The 20,627-nt window shown below is 38.4% G+C and overlaps 2 pseudogenes; one reads left to right on the forward strand and one right to left on the reverse strand.

Annotated features, from left to right (window-relative positions):
* LOC18768648 lies at positions 497-7,510 on the forward strand (annotated as a pseudogene).
* LOC109950793 lies at positions 8,013-8,754 on the reverse strand (annotated as a pseudogene).

Raw genomic sequence — 20,627 nt, forward strand, 5'->3', positions numbered from 1 at the left:
GAACTTCTGGCATCTCATTTAAGTGCTTATCCATGAGTTTAAGGAACTGCAGGTTCCCTTTTGAATATAGCTGCAGGTTCCCTTTTGAATATAGTGACGGTTTCCCCAAAATGGTTAATATTTATGTATACGTCACTATTCATGTGAATATTACTATTCATCAAGTCATGAATACGTATCTATTCATCTGCCAGTACAGTTATCATCCATGTGTACGGCACCATGAACCAATACGGTACTGTTACATCATTAAGGAACTCTAGGTCCTTATTTACATGTCAGGGATCAAGGACCTTTAAGTCCAATCACATGTTTACAAATACAGTACCGGAGAGACTGCCAGCTCTCATATTAATATCATCATCAAGGATCTTCAAGTCCTGATGTAAATGTATTGATGAGGATCAAGGAACTTCTGGTCCTGATCTGCTTACTGTAAAAACTCATCATACAGCACATTTAATCCATAAAATAAATTGCTGGTAAATAAATTATTGGTATGGACGATAAACCCGCATCATACTTTAAATAAATAGGGTTGTATGGGTAATAAACCTGAGAGCTTCTCGTGCTGTACATTACCACTCCAAGGTAAATAAAATCCGTCATCAAAACGAACATATATTTATTATGAATTAAAAATGGAAATGAATAATATATGAAACTCATCCTATACTAACCGCATATATTGATTTCAATTCACTTTATATTAAGCAAGAGATTTTCGTACAATGCTATTTTCGCCAATAGCACAATGACAAGAGAAATAACTTTTCATTGCATTATTGCTGAAGTTTTTCTGCTAGAAGAGACTAGACATATATAATTAAAGTAATCTCTCTGTCTGTCTCGTGCTTATGTGATAATAATTAATATTAGATACTTCAAATATGTCTTAGTGACATTACCAATCAATTCATAAATAAAATATTAAGGCAAATGGTGAGTGGCTGTGGCTAGTGACATTACCAATCAATTCATTAATAAAATATTAAAGCAAATGGTGAGTGGCTGTGACTAGTGACATTACCAATCAATTCATTAACATTAGATACTTCAAATATACCTGATTCACTGCTAGTGCCTTACAGCTGTCCGGGTCGTTCTCAGCCGCTTCAATCTGGACGATGGGGAGGATACGTTCTTATATTAATATATAATAAGAAAAGTAGGGAAAGTGATTAGTGGAATATCACGCATGCTCCAGGCTTTTAAATCAGTTGCCTTTATCCTGTCCCCAAGCCAATTACTTTCTTATTCTAATAATATTTTAAACCAAAGTAGCTTTCCAGGTTTGAAAACATGCCCCTCCTTTTCCACTGCTACCACTATTCCTGCACCAATTAGCTTATTAAATACTGTAGAGAAATAATAAAGTAATAGAAAGCAAGGTGGGTTTGCTGTGTTTTTCAACAACGAAAAGCCTGGGATGACCAGTTATGAACCAGAAGCTCAAAACATCTTCACAGCCTCAAATCATCATGAAAACGTAGATCTCGATAAGACCTACGCCAATCCGAGACAAAGTAAGAGAAAACAATCCTTCCAGAACAGATCTGCAGGAGAAGAACCATGGAGGCGCATAGAGATGTGAAGGCCTCGATGGCTTGGTGGATGAGCTCCCGGTTGGGGGAAGAGTCCCATTTGCAGATGGAGGCTACCGACCTGTTGCCCAAGTCCCATTAGCTCAGCCTCCCTTGTGGGTCTGTGAGTGAGGTCTTGACCCCCTCAAGGCAAGTGAGGTCGTCTTCAATGGAGTAGCAGAGGAGGGAGTTGCAGAGCACCAGTGAGACAACGCCCACAAAGATCTTCACATCTTCATCGCAGCCAGAGCCAGATGCTCCCCCCCAAGCACCTCCAATCCAGTTCACGGTCCGCAAAAATCATGACCATGGTGTGGAAGGCCTCCAGAGCCCAAGCCAAGCTGGTCAGCACAAAGTGCCTCATTTGCCACGGGCCAAACTGCCCGCAGTATTTTTGGAGCATGTCGTCGATGCACAGCTTCTCTGATTCGTGCTCTTTGGTGACGTCTGTGGTCCATGTGAGGCTAGAGCTCATGGCACCATCAGTTGTGTTCTTCAGGTCGCCTTTTTGGGCGCAGGGGGAGTCGGAGACTTGGTGGCTTATTGCTCTGCTTCAATTTTCTATTATCTCCCTCTGTTTCTCTAACACAGAGACATACAAGGAAAGCTGAAGAAATGGCAAGAGAGGGAGGAAGGTAGGGGAAAGAATCCGGGTTTCATCAGAGATTTCAGTTGGTATGTTTGAGCGAAATTCGTGCTGATAACGTTTTATAAACTAAAGAGAAATTGGAGAGGGAATTGAGATAGATCAAGCATAGAGATCTGATGTTTCTCATTGAATATTTTCTGTGTATTTACAATGAAAGGGTGTGAACCCTTTTGTAGGCAAATAATTGGACTAAACTTCCACTTGGAGGAAGCTTCGAGGAAGCTTCAAGTGGGCTCCACCTAATATATTTACAACAATTTTTGTTTAATGATGAGTAGTGAAACTATATGCTATTTTGAGTTTGAAGACTAATTTGGACTCAAGTCCTCCAAAAATATGGTGTCTAATAGAATTGTTTTTTTATTTTTATTTTTTGCAGTAGGGTGTTTGAATTACTTGCTTAAGCGGTATCGATAGCTAAAAATCTGGCTTCTGCCTTTTTTTGGTTTTTGACTTGTGTTATGGGTTTCCTGTGTCTAACTGATTTTTTATTTTATTTTATAAATTTTGTTTGCAATAAGTTGTTTGAAATACTTGCTTAAGAGGCTATATTTGCTTAAGAGGCTATATCGTGGAAGTTTAAACAACGCCTTCATTTCTCTCATTCAGGATTTGTAGCAAAGCAACTGCAAGCCCAAAGAGCAAAATCTGAAGCTTTCGATTTTAATGGAGGTTAAGGTGCTTTCATTTGCCGCTGAGAACCCTCCTCTCCCGGTGCTCGTGGTGGCCAAGCTCGCTGGCATTTCTCTCTCTAACGACAAATCTCTACTTGCTGATTGTCCTCATCTCTTGCACTTCTCCAATGATTAAATCCTAATCCCCATTTTTGTTGTGCTATTGATTTATTTGTATTCATCTCTGTTTTCATGTTGGATTAAATGCATTTGTTCATCTTTCGTTTTAGGTTGAAATTGTATGGAAATTTTGCGCTTCTTCGATATATCGGTCCAATTGCTAACTTGTATGGTGAGAATGCAATTCAAGCTGCCCAGATTGATGAGTGGCATGAGTGCGCACCTGTGCTTTCACAGGGTTCTGCATTTGAGAATGCATGCAAATATTTGGAAGACTATTTGGGAAGCCGTAGTTTTTTCGTTGATTACTCTTTTTCCATTGCCGATGTATTAATCTGGTCAAGTCTATTAGGTATGGCGTTGCTTCTCTCACTCTCTTTTCCTATTGTTTTTATCATTATTTGGCATGGTTATGTAAAGCATTAGAAATTGAAGGATAAGGTCCTAAACTAAGGACTATTCTTGTGTAAACATTTCTATAACATAAATAGAAGTGCTTTTTGGAGATGCTTAATTAACGCTCTATGCATGGCAGAAACTAGGCAAAGATGGGAAAGTTTGAAGAAGTCGAAAAAGTACCGCAACCTTTCTCGGTGGTTCAATTCACTATTAGCGGAATACGGTGGTGCCCTGAATGAAGTCATTGCTACCTTCGTTGGCAAGAGAGGCTTGGGAAAGCCAGCAACAACAAAATCAAAAGGCACTCAAGCCAATCAGGAATCAATGAGTGTAAATGGAGATGTGTCTGAGAAAGGTAAAGCAGGAAGCAGACCAACATTTGAAGTAGACCTTCCAGAAGCTGAGGTTGGAAAGGTTTGACTGAGATTTGCGCCAGAACCCAGTGGATTTCTTCACATTGGGCACTCAAAAGCAGCTTTGTTGAATCAGTATTTTGCTCAAAGGTATCAGGGTCAGCTTATTGTGCGATTTGATGATGCAAATCCTGCTAAAGAAAGCAATGAGTTCGTGGACAATCTTCTCAAGGATATTGAGACTTTGGGTATCAAGTATGAAACGGTTACCTATACTTCAGATTACTTCCCTCAGTTGATAGAAATGGCTGAGAATTTGATTTTCCAGGGTAAAGCATATGTTGATGACACACCACATGAGGAGATGCAGAAGGAAAGGATGGATGGCATTGAATCCAAATGTAAAAACAACAATGTAGAGGAGAATCTAAAACTATGGAAGGAAATGATTGCTGGTTCTGATAGGGGTCTGCAGTGTTGTGTCCGTGGGAAGCTGGATATGCAGGATCCAAATAAATCTCTTCGTGATCCAGTTTATTATCGTTGCAATCCAATGCCACATCATAGGATCGGATCCAAGTACAAGATATACCTGACTTAGGATCGGATTCTATAGAAGGTATTACTCATGCACTCCGATCTAGTGAGTATCACGACCGCAATCCTCAGTACCATCGAGTTCAAGAGGATATGGGACTGCGAAAAGTGCACATCTATGAATTCAGTAGGTTGAACATGGTTTATACAGTTCTCAGCAAGCGCAAGCTTTTGTGGTTCATTCAAAATAAGAAGGTTAATGGATGGGATGATCCTCGTTTTCCAACTGTTCAAGGAATTGTGCGCAGAGGTCTTAAAGTTGAAGCTTTAATACAATTTATTCTTGAGCAGGTAAGACACTATTGTGTTGTAGATGCACAAAAGCAGTTATGATCTATGGCTATAACATATAATGTCTTCCCGCTGCTTATTATGTCCTTACACCAATTGTTTTTCCTTGGCACTACTAGTTTATTTGTATGCGATGTCCACTATTTTGAATGTTTTAATTTCTTAATTGACTTTTATACTCTTTATGTTTTAGGGAGCTTCAAAGAATCTGAATATCATGGAATGGGGCAAACTTTGGACAATTAATAAGAAGATAATTGATCCAGTATGCCCAAGACACACCGCCGTTATTGAAGAGGGGCGGGTGTTGTTGACGCTGACCAATGGGCCTGAGAAGTCATTTGTTCGCATCATTCCGAGGCACAAGAAGTACGAACGTGCTGGGGCGAAGGCAGTACACAAGGACAATATGGCTAGACTTTGTTGATGCAGAGTCCATCAAGGTAGATGAGGAAGTGACCTTGATGGACTGGGGGAATGCCATTGTCAAAGGGATTGAGAAAGATGAAGATGGAAACCTCAAACTCATAGGGGTTTTGAATCTTGAGGGGTCCTTCAAGACGACGAAATTGAAGCTTACATGGCTACCTCAAATAGATGAACTACCTAAGCTCTCACTGATGGAGTTCAATTATTTGATAACAAAGAAGAAGGTATGTCCCGCAGGTGTTAAATTATCGCACCTTAGCATAGCATATTACTTATTAATACATTGAACTTAAATTTATTGAAAAGTGATTGCTATGTGATTATTTAACTTATGATTGCAGCTTGAAGGAGAGGATTTCCTTGATGTGCTTAACGCATATACGGAAAAGCAGACTGCAGCCTTGGGTGATTGCAACTGCGAAATCTCAAGCGAGGAGATATATTGCAGCTTGAGAGGAAAGGATATTTCCGATGTGATGTTCCCTACATCAGGTCTTCAAAGCCTATAGTTCTCTTTGCAATCCCCGACGGCAGGCAGCATACTGGGTTTAATCGATAAGGAAGAGTTCATAGAAATTCAACTCATGGAAGGAGAGGGATTTGACTACCGAGCAGAAAAGCTACGAGGTACCTCTCATCGTATAATTGACCATTCACAAATAAGTAAATTACTTTCGTTAATTACTTCATATAATTGGGTACTCTTCATGCTGGCTTCTAATATACATGATTGTTACATTCATCAACTTCTTTCAATTTTCAAACAACATATATCAAATTCTGAAAGTACTTTCCATCAATCATTCATATCTATAGAAATAAATTTCCACAAGAAATGTTTCACAAACCACATTTAGCCCATTATACAACGTAAACAACTGATTTTTGAGTTAAAAGTTCATTAATTTTTCTCATTAGTGTTTCTTAGTGTCTGTGAAATAAGTTGTCCTCCTTTATTTTTCCGCAGACCAATATATAAGTTGTTACAATTAAAAACACATGATGATAATGGCATGTTTGGAAATGACGAATATGGACCATAATTCACCAAGGAAATAGGACAGTCCATGTGGTCTTAAATAATTATGAATATCAATGCATGTCAGTAGTTAATTGTCAACTTGACCCTCCAACACTCAATAGAATGGATAAGTTGACCCTTCAGGAGGAACACAAAAAGAGTCAAAACAAAACATATTCAGCAGAAAAGAAATCAGACCCTGTAATTGAAAAATGAGTTGATCATTTTGAGTGCTTTTGGATAAGATATGAAAAGGGATATAACATTTAAGGGCTTGAAAACCTGCAAAATTTCAACAATCTATGTGTCTGAACTTGCATGAATCTGCATTTTTTAGGGATGAACCATGCATTTAATCCTAAATTTCAATACAAGCAATTTTGGCACTGTTTGCTATATATGGTTTAATGATTCATCATTGTTGGATTGAGTTCATGTCATACCCTTTTGATATTTTCTTCTTTTGGTGCTTTTTGTTCCAATTCCAACTTTTCTTTTGGTATATGATCTTTAATCCTGGTTTTCCCTTCCTTTGATTGTTCACCCTTTCTTGTTTCCTGCAAAAAATAAAAAATAAAATAAGTGTAAAACACTGAGCAAATTCATTAAATGAATCTTGCTGGATACTTGTGTATGTGTAAGAAGATTTTGACAAAATGGATCAGGGCTTACTCTGAAGTTAGAAATAGCAGTTACAGTCTGCTGCTGCCCCTGTTCCCCTTGTCACTGTTTGGATGAGCCTGCTAGATTAGTGTCATGGTGGATGCCAACAGATTCATTTATGAGTGCTGCATACAACCCTGTTTTTACTAGTTGTTAAATGTTGTGACATGGGAATATGAGCTTTGATTTTTGAGAAGGGGATGCGTAGAATATTGCGTATGTGGTTTCTATGTAAGTTATCTAGTGATAATATCTTTCAGAATCAGAAATCTAGTGCTAATGTCTTTCATAATTCATTGCTTCAATTGGTCACTCATTGGTGTAATTGTAATGTGGCAACTGTTTGTTTTGGTCTCTCTACATTTTCCGTTTGCTTTGGTACTTTATTGCTTCATCTGGGCACTTCATATTTGTCTATGACGTTATGGTAGATTGGGTCATTGAAAGTTTCTTGTTTTTTGGTTAATTCATCAATATCCTATATTTTGGGAATCAATGAAATTTTTTGGCAGATCGGAGCAACCGGTCAGCTAATTGGAGATCATGGCTTTTGGGGAGAACTAGGAAATCAGTTTACTTCTACTTGTTACTATTAGGTCCAAACATTAGAGTTTTGTAAAGAGAAATGAGACGTCTATTTTACTTATGGAGCCTTATGTTTTTACATTAACGTATTACACTTAATATTATTTTTAACATTGTTTGTATTATAAAAATGAAATTTTCGTACATATTTACTTTGGATATTTTTTGTAATGATTTAGTAACAATTAGAACATTGTGCAAGTTAGGGAAGAGATTCCAACCCAAGAATAAGTTAGGGAAGAGATGTATGGAATTGTTAGTGTCCTATGAGTGGTGGTGCTTTTAGCTCATTGCTATTAAAAAAAATAATCAGATGGCATTGTGGTGTAGTGGGTTTGTTTGGTCTACTTGCTATGAGCTGTAAAATATAATTTTGAATTTTAAAAAAAATCAAATTATTTCGCAAACTCAATTATATAAAATTAGAAAAACCCAACTTGTTCCAATGGATCAATGTAGGTGCATTTAGAAGGAGCAACATCTCTCAAACCCGAATATAATGTGGTTAATGTCCAACTTAATCTCACATAGTTGAGTTTGAGAAATTCTTTGATTTATTTTTAATTCAAAATTATATTTTACAGCTTCAAAGAGGAAGAAAATATCACAAGAAGTTTGTAGCATTTTTCGGTTTATTTTTTAGATTCTCTATGAATTTTGGGTGCGCAGAATGTTCTTCTCAACCATCTGATCTTCCAACTCTATTTCCTTATTGGCATGGATGCAAAATACTTTAGCTAGAAACTCACAGGCATACCTGAGAGGGAAAGGAAACAAATCTTGGCAGTTGTCTATATTATGACATGCTACCAAACCCCAATGTCTCCTTTTTTTTTGAGGTTGAACAGAAACAGGACTCACATTGTGGATGGCAACTATGTGGGGCTCTTAGGGTTGAACTTGAACCGCACAATGCGAGATCAAATGGAAGCTTCTCATCTTGAATCACCTTCACCTGTTTTGCACAACAACAGTCAACAATCATTCGGACCTTATTCTTCATAAATAGGAACCGAGAAGCCTGAGGTATGTCAGTGGATGGATAATGCAAACCCAGATATGGCTCCAGGCCAGGCTTGGTAATTTCGGAGACCACTTCTCCATGATCATCATCATCATGAAATTTATAGGCCATCATCATCGTGTCATAACCGGTGAGTTCAAAAACCTCTTGGACCATTGTATCACAAAGCCTCTCCACTAGGCAAACACTGCAATCGGGCAATTGCTTTAGCTGCAAGCTTGTATGACTGCAGGGCCCCAGCAGCAGTGCAGTCATAGGGACTTCATAAGGCTTCACCGGCTCGAAGAAGTCAATGATCAAACTGCCCGGGTTATTGCATAAAAAGGCTTGCCAGAGGTCTTGCAATGGATTTAAGAGGGGATTCATTTAGGAGAGAACCTCCCCAAATCCGAGGGCCTTATGCAATGCAGAGGCACTAAGGGCAATTGTTCCTATGCCAAAAACAGGGGTAGTCCACAACGCTTGAAAGAAAAAAAACAGTCAAAAGTGATGAGAGCTCGGTTGAGTGAATTTGACGAACAAGGTGTAGGCCACAACACAACCCAAAGTATAAACTGGATCGCTTGCTAAAGGCTACCATTCTATTTCTTAAACCTTGACGCTGTATTTGCACCTACAAAATTAAGGCACATCGTGGTCTAATTGTAACCAGAAAAGCTAATACTAATTTTAGGTAACAACCTGTTCCTCATCTCAGTTTTATTTTTTGTGTGGGTGGAATCGAAAGCTCCTTCCTTGATTTTAAAGAAGCACCCATTTTCACATACTAGTTATAGCTACCATTTTGCATGACCAGTCTGCTTAATTTTGAGACCAGGCAGGCGTTTCGAGGTTGCAGGGGTCAATTGACCACTCTTGCTCCTCTGTGTATCCGTCCGCCACTGATCACAAGGTAAGACCATTTAAAGAACAAGACTGAGACATGCATATTTACAAAAAGCAATGCAAAAGTTTACAAAGAAAAGAAAGTTAATTGAAATTACAAGGCATATCAAAGATGCAACCCTCAACTCTCATTCCTTGTATTGGCCGTACACTTGAGAATCTGTGCTGTTTCCCTTCCAAAATTGTCTTGATTAGGACCTTAACTTGTGTGCAGCAGCAAGTTCCACGGATATCATGAAGGTTGCCTTGCCTACTTCCCTAAGATACCTTACGTCTCCATGCTTCACCAGTTTACTCCTCACGAGCAGGCCAATGCTCTCCTCGGATATGCCCACGTCGTTTCCAGACATCTGGTTCAGCAATCCTTCCAGAATCCCACCACCCGCACGTGTTATCCTGATCCAAAAATAATAATTCTTCAATATCTCATGATAATTGCTTAAGTTGTAATACAAGCAACCCACTTATACATGAAATCAATAGTAGAGACTAGAGAGAACCGTTGTTTGTACAAGATACATGCTAACACACAGTGGCGGATTCAGGATTCAAAGGTCAGGTAGTTGAAACTTACCTTAAAAATTCGATGGTACGAGTGAATTTCATTCATAAAAATAAAAATATACACGTAGTCGGGAAGAGCATAATAAGATTTACCCTCAAATGTAAAAACTTAACAATACAAAAAACAAAAACAAAAAAAAACAAATTAATGCAATGCAACAAAGAACTAAACTATTTAAATCTAAAACTAAATTAAACTATTAAAGAACTTAAGATGCATACATTTATTTTAGGGAATAGCCAATAGAAGAATACTTATTGGCCTTAGATATGAGAAAATGCTACCAAGAGAGAATGTCCAAACTCAAGAAGAAGCTGCAAAAGATAATGATTTGGGACTGTCGACTATTGCACAGCCGAAAGGGAATTGGCTGCTTACTTATATTGCTTCCCCGCTCCCCCCCCCCCCCCCCCCCCCCTTTTTTCTTTTTTTAAGTTTGACTGGGCCATATAACACGTGGGTTGCTTTTAAGTTTGGGTAGGCATGGGTTCACACCATTATATGGGATGGGTAGGATTACCTTTGCTTACATATAAGGTTTTTTTTTTTTTTTGCGAAAAAATTTGGGTAGGCAGCTGCCTACCCGCCCTTGCAGTAGAATCACCACTGCTAACACATCAATGTTTTGAATCAACTAAGCTGTACCTGAGCTCCAAATGCACAAGATGAACGGATTGTCTTAACTCATATTTGGTCAAATTGGCTGCAATAGTAAGCTGCCCTCCGGTTGGCATAACATTAATTGATACGGCTACGAAATCAGCTAACACTTGTTGAAGCCTAAGGTCCCATTCATGATCTCTTCTGCTGCGTCATGGACAATTCGGATACTCCTGGCATTGTTCTTAATCATGACTTGACTGAGGCAAGCAGTACTTCATGCAAAGTGAACTCAACCATTTCCAAGTCCAAGTAGTTGTCAAGGGATCACAAAATAGAGAATTGTTAGGACTACAGTTAGAATGAACAAATAAACACAAAACTATTCCCCTCTCTTTTTTGCACTCTTCATACCCTTTATTCTGTACGATTAGGGTTCATGATCAATTCATGGAGGCATGTGAGTGTATAACAAGGGATCTCTACTTTTAGCAAAGAAGGAGAATGCTCTGACGATATGATTTAGGAGTCTTCGGCCGAAGCATTTGGTATGATTGAGAATGATGATTTCAATCATACTTCTATGAGTCATATCAGCTTAAAGTTCACATTAGGGGCTTGACATATTTTCCATGCTCTAATGATGTGATAGAGAAAACATTATTTTAGAGAAGGACCGTAATACATTGTAATTCCAACTGAATAGGTTCTCCACCTTATTCGACATTGGTTTGGGTAACCGTGACATGTTGCTAGACGTCACTTACGGTTTGTGGAAGCCATGAGGACATGCCATAATTGGGTCCTCATAATAGGGAGAATTAAAAAGGGGTTTTAATTCACAATCAATTACGGAAGAGTTCGAATTGCCTACTGCCTCGCCGATTAGAACCTAATGGATTGCACACCCATAAAGGTAAGAGATGGAAAATTAATTAGGAGATGATGAACAAAGATTATTTAGTTAATAAAGATTAATTAATTAATCAATGCTCGGGACTTGTATTAGGGCTAAAATTAGTTTTAGAAGTTCAAAGCCCATTGGACTTGGACCCATTGGGCTTATAAGATGAGTTCTACATGACAACTTAAAAGATGAAGCCCAAGAGGCCCAATAAGGAGATCATCTTGGCCACATGGAAGAGATGGTGGGTTATCAAAAGTAATTAGGGGTTAAACTGATATGTTTATTCTTTTCTCAAGGAGGGATATATATATATATATATATATATATAAAGTGAGTATAAATAGGAAATATATACAAAATCTCCTAATTCTACTCAAATTAGATAATTAGAATTAAATATAAATTCTATTCCTAATAGGAACGTTGACTTTGACTCTCGCCAACACTCCCCCTCAAGTTGGTGCATAGATATCGGTAATACCCAACTTGTCAAGTGAGTCTTCAAATTGGCGCTTTGACATGGCATGGGTCAACATATCTGCAAGTTGCTTCAAAGAAGGCACAAAAGGTATAGAAATTAACTTATGCTCCCGCAACATATCTGCAAGTTGCCGATCAACTTCTACATGCTTAGTTCAATCATGTTGCACGAGATTGTTAGCAATTTCAAATGCAGACTGACTATCACAGTGGAGCTTTGTAATAGCATCCAGTCTAAACTCAATTTCAGCAAATAACCACCACAACCACAACATTTCACAAACCCCTTGGGCAATCCCTCTATACTCAGACTCTATAGAGGACCGAGACAAAACATTTTGCTTCTTGCTACGCCACGTAACTAGGTTATCACCAACAAAGGTGAAGTAACCTGATGTAGAACGTCTATATGTAATACGCCTAGATAATCTGCGTCAGTGTAACCTTCTAGATCCAAGTTGCCATTTTTCTTAAATAATAAACCTTTCCCAGAAGCAGAATTTAAGTAAATCAGAATACGCATCACAGCAGCCATATGATCCTCATTAGGTGAATGCATAAATTGTCTAGCAACGCTTACCAAAGAGGCAATATTAGGGCATGTGAGTGATAAATAGATCAATCTCACAACCAATCTTTGGTATCTTTCTTTGTTAGTTGGGACCTTATCCACATAAATTCAAAGTTTATTATTCTTAACAATAGGTGTATCAGCTGGTTTACAGTCAAGCATTTCAGTATCTGCTAACAGCTCGCAGGTCCATGACATACTTCCTTTGTGGAAGAAATAAGCCATGTTTAGTAGGTGTCAAGAGCACATAACCAGTAACACTTTGTCTAATAGTAAAGTAGGTGTCAAGAGTACAGAAATAGCCCATGAGACAGGAGCTGCATCATTATTAGCAATCAGAAATGATCACGATGAGTCGGAAGAGTAGTAGAGAATAAAGTGGAATTATATGTCATTTGGTCAGTAGCTCCTGAATCAATAATCCAACATGTATCACGTGTATCATGGGCATGGAAAGCCCAGCCAAAATTACCTGGAGGCGGCGATGTTGGAGTGCTTGATACCACAGTCACGGCCACAACAGCAGTAGCTGTAAAGTGGATGTGCCCAGTGGTGACGTCAACCATAGAAGTGGCAACAGCAACAACCACATGAGCTTCGTTACCTAGTTGTTCCTTTTTTAAACGCCTTCGTTCCTTCTCTCAATATGGTACCCTGTGCAATGCCCAGCATGTGTCGATAGTATGTCTCTTTTCACCATAGTGATCACACTTCAGTTTGTATTTTTCTGCAGAAGTCAGGCGACGAGAAACCAGACCTTTTTCGCCAAGAAACCAAAGTAGTGTTTTTAGAAGCAAACACAACATTAGGTTCCCCAATCTTGGTGCCAGATCCAAGCATAGTAATCTGGTGTTGAGCCTCTCGACGGACCATAAAAAAGACATTTTCTATACTTGAACCTTTATTACTCCGTAGAATATCACTGTGGACATTGTTATAAGTATCATAAAGGCTAGCCAAATTTATACACATGATCTGCCATAACAGCAGCCTGAAAAGTCTTCATATCATTAGCACACTTCATCTGAAAAGGATGTCTCTTGTCTAATTCAAGCTAGATTACCTTAAGTTCGGCGAAATAGGTAGAGACAAGACGACCCTCTTGCTTGAGACGGGTAGCCTGACCCTGCAGTTCATATAGTTGGGATATGTCAGAACCATTATAAAACATCTTATTAACAGCATCCCAAATTTCCTTAGCATTAGGTAGAGTATGAAATATATTCAACAAATTGGGTTTCATAGTTCGTAGCATCCAACTTTTCATAGTAGCATCAGTAATTTTCCACTTCCTATATTGTAGGTCCTGCGAATAAAGGGCAGCAGTGTCACCAGTTAGATAACCTAATTTGCCTTGTGTAGTAGCATGGAGTTTGATCATCGAAGCCTATATCTCATAGTTGGATCCATTCAATTCGAATCCCATAAGTAGATTGGTGGAAGATTCAATAGGAACCATCACAATAGGGGTAAAAGAAGAAGATTCAATGATATCCGGCATGGTGATAGATGGCGGCGGCTGCTAAAGATTAGGTGGCGACAAAGATAGTAAGTGATATGAGATGACTCAGGCTTAGGTGTATAGGCGACACAGTTTTAGGTGTATAGGCTAGGTGCAACATAAATAAGTATTTTTAGGATTAGGGTTTTGATATTGTAAAGACAGATCAAACCTGCTCTGATACCAACTCAAAAGTAATCTGGGTTTAAACTGATATGTTTATTCTGCTCCGATAAAATATAAATTCTATTCTTAATAGGAACAATTCTATTCCTAATAGGAACTTTGACTTTGACTCAAGCCAACATGGTTTTGACCCACTTGATGACCCACACGGGTAATTTCAAGTGAAATGGGTCATGGGTGACCCAACTTGAAATGCCTAGCCTATATATAGATAGAGATGGGCATCATCTTTCTCAAGGATTTTGGATGATGAGAGGTTAAAGAGGCAACACCATGCTCTTCCCTCCCCTCTACCATGGTCGGCCACCACTAGGAGGGATACTAGCACCTCCACCTCCTTGTGGTTCTTCATCTCCTCCTCCATCCTCTTCCTTTGGTGTGTATGAAGTTAGAGGCCAAATATTTGGGTGGCAAGCATCTCAGGTTTTTAGTTCCTATGGAGAATCATTTGGTGAAGGCCCTCCATGGGTGATCAACCTTGAGCTTTGCTCAAGGTAATGCTTTAAAGGTATAAAGAAATCTCTACTCTCTCTTTAGTAGTTCATAGAAGTGTCTAAGTGACAGGACCCGCCCCAGAATTTTCCAGAAACCGGGGCGAATCCCGTCTTTGTTCCGACATCACCCCGATGCCGGGCCCACTTACTAAAAATCAAGACTTTCTACTAAAATTTTGGCAGAGTCCCCCCTGTAAATTGAACAAATCCAACAAAATTCAACCTGCATAAAAATACAAAATAATCCCAACCAGCAGCATGCTTTAAAACGAATTAGCAGTTTACAATAAAGGCCTCCGGCTTTACAAATCAAACCCTAACAGGGGCGATAACAGAGCATGTCTAAGAACTTCAATTTCTACAAAACAGAGTTCAAAGGGAATAACATGAAGGAAGAGTCCTACGAAGGCTCAAGGCTCGGAAGCACACAATCCGGCTCTGCTGCGGAGCTCAATCAACTACTGGCTGGGGGGCGCAAAACAGGAATTTGTGAGTGGACAAAAATAAATTCAGTTCCGTATAAACCAACGTAATATAACCCCATCGTTTAGAAAACCATGCAAGAAATCCCATGCATCTCAAAACCATCATACTCAAGTGTATATATATATATATAATATATACATCAAAACAAATCAATACCAGATGCCAAGTCCGAAATCCATAAAGAACGCTTTACAAAACCCACCATCCAAAACTTATAAATCCCATAACTAAACTCTCGAAAGCATACCTATTGGCACAACCAGCAAGGAAGTATCCTCACCGAAAAACAAGAATGAATGAATATATATATATATAAATATATAATATAAGAGATATATATATAATATAAATATGACCATCACCTAGTTGTACCGGGAGGGATTGTTTGACTAGTCACCCTGGCAGAGTCCTCAAGAAGAGTCCTCAATCCACCATGTGACTAGGGAACGAGCCGTCCAACTGGGGGACCAACTCTCAGCCAGCACGTACCGTCGATAGCCTCAAAACCCGTACATCTGTGACTAGTCCTACGTGCGCAGACTACCCAATCAAGGGTCTACAGTAACATCCCGTCAAGGATGCCTCGGGTTCCGACAATTCCAAGTATCTTAAGTTTCCGTATCCAAGTTCAAAATCCGGGGAGGTACATAGGGTAGTGCTTATAGCACTCCAAACTAACATTCTATACTCATCACTTTCCACAATCTTAGCTCAACAACCCAAGTACCCTACACATAGCCAAACATATATAGAAATTTTCAAAATCCATATAGTCATACTCAAGATACTCAAATATGTCAAAACCCAAAATATATTTCCAATGCTTCATAAAAATATCACTTTCAACAATTGCATAAATAATATATCCAAAATACCATTTAAAACATCATGCATAATATTTCCCAAAATCCATATAAAATATACTTTCAATACCCAACTATGCCAAAGCGCTATAAAAACATCAAATTCAACCCATGAATATAAAATAAATAATATAAGTAAATTTAGGTTTTACCCATAAAAAAACTTTCACTTTTGGAAAAAGCCAAAGCTTTTTCAAAAAAGACAGAAAAACCTCTCAACTTTCAAACCAAAGACATGCAAATGTAAAGGATTCCTTAGGAAATCAAAAAATAAATAAGGATAATTTTGTCCATTTTGGCTTCTTTTAAATTTTTTCTCTCTCCTTTGGGCTTTTCCAAAGTCTCCCTATAATATATTCAATAAATCATTAAAAACATTATGCATAAATCTTTCATCAATAAAACCATGCATAAGATTTGAAAACAAAGTCCACTCACAAGTAGTTCCATGTTGCTTGACCCTAAGAGGGTCCCAGCTGCTTATGCGTGGTCGGAGTACCTATTTCAGAACACGTATACGAGATTAATACGAAGTGTTTCGAATGAGTACTTTGAATTAAATATCCTAATTTCCCAGGTTTCTAGTAAGTGTACTAGGAATGAGACATTCTAAGGTCCAACTACCCAATTTGGACGATGGAACAACTTCGGGAGACACTAGGATATCGGCGGTCAAACTTTCCAATTCGGGTCAACCTGGCCCACGGGACCCACGACCTCCTTTTTACAATCCGACAGTTCCTAAAGGTTTCACAAGGCCTAAGATACCCGTCTCGCAAGTTTGGTCCAAAACGGACGGTTAGATCGCTTACGATCGCACGATCAGACGGTTATTATAAACCGCAAACTTTAAGTTATTGAATCGGAACATCCGGGGCGCCGATTCATGATCCGTGAAATCCTACATGATCCCAGGAATACCTAGAACAACATATTTTAATTGGGAAACGATCCAATGGTCAGAACCTATCGAACCCGGAGAACGCACAATATGCGAAAATCCGTTCGATAGTCAAACGATGTCCGAATTGAGATCCGCAAAATCCTACACATTCGTGACAACCAGGAGATCGCATTGGGACAATAATGCCCCTCTGCTATAGTGCTCACGAGCCGCCACATGCGCTGGCAGAGCATGGGTGTCCAAAGCGATAAAGCTTCACCGGAAAATCTCCAAATTACAAGCCACCCTCCCGGCTACAGGTTCTACTCGATGAGTGAAACACTTTATTAAACTGCACCCAAGTCCAATTCGGACGACAAGTGGCCGGAATCGGCGTCGAAAACTCACTGTTTAACCCCGAAACTTCACGGCTTCGATCCGGCAACCACCGTCGCCATTGTCGTCGCATAACCTAGGAAATAGCTAAAAGGGGAGGAGAGCTACCTATTCCAATCGACGGCACAGCTCGCGATGGCCGAAAACGTCGCCGGTAACATCGGCAGTTTTGGCTGGTTTTTCACGTCGTTGCCACAGCCGTTTGCCGAGGGTGGTCTGGGTAGAGGAGGAAGAGAGGAAGCTTTTGCAAGAAACGGCACCTGAAATGGAGGTCGGACGGCGAAGTTCTTGCCGTCTGAAATTCCGGCGAAAAATAGAATCGGGGAGGGGGGTTTCAGCCGCGGAGAGAGAGAGAGAGAGAGAGAGAGAGAGAGAGAGAGAGAGAACTTAGATATTTTAAACCCAAATCTTGAAATATTTACGATTTTACCATTGTCGATGTTTTGATCGTAACTTTTTCGTTACAACTCCGAATTAAGCCTACTGCGTGTCTACGAATTCGTCTCAGTACAATCTTCCTAAAAATACCAGTCATGTTCCCAAACACTTTCCGGGTAAGAAAATGACCACTGTACCCTTACCCCAAGGGTAAATTCGTAAATTCACTTAAATAATTTAAAATATGAATTAAATTTGGAGTCGGGGTGTTACAATTCAATCCCTTTAGGCCTAAAGACACTTGGGTTAGTAGTTCGTAGGAATCAATATGATTCATACTCCAATTCTAGATAGGTTAGAAAACATCTTCAATGTGAATCCGAAGTCTGACTCCTCAATCCAACTTCTCCTTAATTCAATTTCTTATCACCCAATTTCAGATTAGTAAACTTGCCATAATCTTCAAAAAAGATAATTAAAGTCCAAGCTATCCTTACCAACTAGCCTAACATGTGTCTGCAATAAAAATTTAGTCTTTAATTGTAAAAAGTTATTCAATTCTTTGATTTCGAATACAAAAGTTCAAAACTAAAAGAGAAGGCCCAAAAAAATTAGTGAGTCACACAGACAAAAGGCCATGTTAGGCCATCCCCAATGGTTGGAACTCTAAAAGAGGTTGATAGAGCCTCATTTAGAACTCTGATGGAATCTTTGGGGCTGTAAAGCCATCTCTCTCACAATGGGAAGCTCTATATCTTGGGTTTTATATATTTTTTTATGATGTAATTTGATTTATGTGCTTTTTTTGTTTTTTGTTTTTGTTAACTTATTCTTTTTTAAAATCAAAATTTGGACAAGATTTTAAATAATAATAAAAAAATTGGTGGGCATTTATAGGAAGAATTGGTATGAGACCTAAAAAAATAAAAAACAAAACAAAAATTCAGACTAGCCGTTGAGCTCTTGTAGCCGTTGGCCCACTTGACCAAAAAAAAAACAATGGAACTAGCTGTTGAGAGCTTGTTGCTAGAGTTGTCAATGGATTAGATTTTGATTCAAATATGATGTAATTAATAGGAGATGGATTGGACTTCTCAATCTGACAATCCGATTACAATCCGATCCAACTTAGTATGAAGTACAATTTAATTTTTATATGCTTAATATTAATATTTGATATGTGTAAATGAGTAATTTTAGTTTTATATGCACTAAGAATAGACTTAAAACTAATTTTTATGATAAAATATCAAAAGTTGATAGAAAAAGTAGATAAATACAATAAAAGAACGAGACTACTAATGAAATTTTGATTTTTTGTACATATCAAAATAAATCCGATAATAATCTGACTGATCCGAATTCGATGCTTAATGGATATGGATTGATTGGTACAATCCGATAGTCCGAATACAATCTAAATCTAATAATCCGATTATAAATGACTTCATATTTGAATTGAGGTATGTGATCCGAATCTGATCTTTTTATACCCCTACATGTAGCCACTGGTCAAATTATTAAAAATAAATAAATAAAGTGGTTAGCAACCTTTGTTTGGGCGAGTAGATATGCTACAGTCGCAAGGAGCGTCACCGACAACACGCATGGGCTCGTAGCTTTTCCTTTTATGCGGATCCTACTAAGTTTCAAGAGCTTCAACCATGTACCTATATTCCGGTTGAGCTCTGGTGAGGCTCAAGCATTTAGGGCCTCAAAATTGGACCACTGGAGATGGTTTTTTTTTGTGTGGATGGGTTTCTATTTATTGGAGCCCAAAAGTGGTGATGCACCCCTTAGAGCCCCCATTGGGGATGACCTTACTTCTACACTTGGTCTAAAACGTTGCAAGAAAAGAAAATTCATTTTTGTCAAGTAGGTACTTCAATGCCTAAGAGCATCCACAATGGTAGTGTGTAAAGGTGGATGTATGCTAAATTTACACATATTGCCACCGAAAGTTACTAAAAAGATGCTAATTTATATCCATTTTTACACCCATTTTGCAGACCCCAGAAACAAGAAATGAGGAGAGAAGAGAGAGAAGAGCATTTGAAAAGGTGATTCCACTCTCCCTATACGCGCAAGTAGAATGATGCTCTCAATAAAAAGCAAAGTAGCAGGTCCCATGAAAGACAAAGTGCAAATTGGCTGAATAGAGCCTCTAACGGTCACCAAATGAGTGGCCCAAATTGTTTATTTTTGAAAATCAATGGCTCATATTTAATTGCATTTAATTAACACACAAAAATCGAATATACAACTTTCGATTTACATCATCCTTGGAGCATTCACAATGGTCGCATGTAAAAGGGGGTGTATATCATATTTACACCCCCTATAGCTAGAATCAACTCCAATGGTCGTATGTAAATGGTTGTACATTTGCATTCTTAGGCTGAGATGCAAAAAAAGATGGAAGTTTACATCTTTTTTTACATCCCAGAAGCTGGTTCCATGACTGATAAAGGAGGAGAGAGGAGAGAGAAGAGTAGCAAAGTTTTTGGAATTACGAGCCCCACACTCGCAAATACGACTTCAGTCGCCCAACATAACTTAGTTAGGGCCCAACTTGTGCCTTAGTGCACTTGATTTAATGGCATTTGAATTGGTGCTACAACAGATAAAACATCCTATGGCTCTAATTTTTAAAAAACCCCAAAATCATTAATCTAAAGGCCCAAACAATTTCTATACAAACCCCAAAATCATCTAATTGTTTGAAATTGATGCGAAAAAGGCCTAATTTTTTTCTTCTTCTAATTTTCTATATATAAGCACAACCTTTGTTCACAAAAATCACCACTCTTCATAACTTATTCGAATTTCAATATTTTTAGGTTTATTTGTTTAGAAAAATAAAATAAATATAACACACACAAATTTAATTTCAAAATATTAACACACACACAAAATCGAATTAACACAAGAAAATCAAATATACATATTTATATTTACATCTCCCCCGTAACTATAAATGTAGCTGTCACTGTAGTTGTCACTATTGCTTAAAATATAACTATCAATACAAATTTGAGAACAAA

The sequence above is a fragment of the Prunus persica genome, chromosome G8 (genome assembly GCF_000346465.2).
Source record: "Prunus persica cultivar Lovell chromosome G8, Prunus_persica_NCBIv2, whole genome shotgun sequence".
NCBI lineage: Eukaryota > Viridiplantae > Streptophyta > Magnoliopsida > Rosales > Rosaceae > Prunus > Prunus persica.